Source organism: Echinops telfairi, unplaced genomic scaffold, assembly GCF_000313985.2.
Source record: "Echinops telfairi isolate 266 unplaced genomic scaffold, ASM31398v2 ScPeMD7_7475;HRSCAF=8513, whole genome shotgun sequence".
NCBI classification, from domain to species: domain Eukaryota; kingdom Metazoa; phylum Chordata; class Mammalia; order Afrosoricida; family Tenrecidae; genus Echinops; species Echinops telfairi.
In genome coordinates, this window is record NW_022111379.1 from 16,745,475 (window position 1) to 16,747,255 (window position 1,781).

The 1,781-nt window shown below is 43.3% G+C and overlaps 1 protein-coding gene across 2 annotated transcripts in view; it reads right to left on the reverse strand.

Moving 5' to 3' along the window:
• Positions 1-1,781, reverse strand: part of SRBD1 (S1 RNA binding domain 1) — a 251,041-nt gene that overhangs the window by 221,037 nt on the left and 28,223 nt on the right. The window lies entirely within an intron of this gene.

Sequence of the window (1,781 nt, forward strand, 5' to 3'; positions counted from 1 at the left end):
ATCTCCTTCAACTCTAAAACACAAACCATCATAAGCACCAATCAAATTAACTGCTTCTGTCTATTCCTGCACTTCCCTTTTCTAGCCTATGTCGGTCTAGTTCCAGCCTGGAATTATTGCTGGCTCTTTATCTAACTGTGTTCCCTGCATCCACTTCAATCCCATCCATTCCAATGTCCCGAAGGCAACAAGAATCTTTTCACAATATAAACTGGATCGGCTCCCTTGACTATTTAAAACCCTTACATCAGCGGTTCTCACCTGTGGGTCGCGTCCCCTTTGGGGGTCAAACGACCCTTTTACAGGGGTCGCCCAATTCATAATAATAGCAAAATTACAGTTACGAGGCAGCCAAAGAAAATGATATTATGGTTGGGGGGTTGACCACATACATGAGGAACTGTATTAAAGGGTCTCGGCACTAGGAAGGTTAAGAACCACTGCCTTACATGATTCTCTTTTTATTTAGAATCTGAACTCCCTATACCATGGCCCAAAAGGCATTAGAAGTCGGTCCCCAATAGCTTTCTTTCCTTCTTTATTCAGAGGACTCTATGAAAGCTGGTCCCCTATCCAGATACGTTTCATGTAATCAGTTATTTTCAATATTAACAATAGATTGAGTCCACCGCTCCCCCTCACATTAAAGACTGGTCCAATCAGCACTGTGGAAAGACCATTTCCAAACAGCCTATCTAAAACCCATCCTCCCTACACTTTCCTATTACATAAGCCAAAATAACAGACTCGCTGCCATCGAGTCAACATTAACTCACAGGGACCCCTTAGGAAAGGGTAAAACTGCCCCTGTGGGTTTCCGAGACTATACAGTGTGCAGAAGTAGAAAACCCTGTCTTTCTCCCAAGGAGCCACTGGTGGTTTTGAAGTGCCAACCTTGCAACCCAGGGGTAACCACTAAGCCACTAGGGTTCCTTTTTCTATTAGACAGGTTAATTAAAAAAAAACATGGCTGTTGAATCAACACCCAATCTATGATGACCCCATGTGATGCAGATCAGAATTGCTCCCCAGGATTTTTCTAGCTATGATTGTTACAAAAACACATAAATTTTACAAAAGGTCTTTCTTCTTTCATGGCACTGTTGACTGGGATCTCACCCCCCAGGTCAATATGTCTCCTTTACTGCTTAAGCAAGTCAGAAATGGGTTTTCTCTTATTGCAACACAAAGGTTTTTAAGCAATTCCTTCAATATCACAAGGAGGCCAGTGAACCTTAAAGTTATATCTTCAATATGTTGCTTTCCCAGGAGCTCCATTTCCACTAAGCTCATCATCTTCTATCAAATGATGAGTTCTTTGTACTTCACTGTCTCCCTGGCACCCCTGCATTACTACTAATTACAGGAAGTCCGCCAGTGACAGCATATACCAGGCATCCTCAAATCACGGCCCGCGGGCCACTTGCAGCCCACTAAGGACATTTATCTGGCCCACCGGATGTTTTCACCCCATTTGTTTTTTCACTTCAAAATAAGATATGTGCAGTGTGCATAGGAATTTGTTCATAGTTTTTTTGAAAAAACTATAGTCTGCCCTTCCCAGGAGCTCCATTTCCACTAAGCTCATCATCTTCTATCAAATGAGGAGTTCTTTGTATTTCACTGTCTCGCACCCCTGCATTACTACTAATTACAGGAAGTCCGCCAGTGACAGCATATACCAGGCGTCCTCAAATCACGGCCCGCTGGCCACTTGCGGCCCACTAAGAACATTTATCCGGCCCACCAGATGTTTTCACCCCATTTGTTTTTTCACTTCA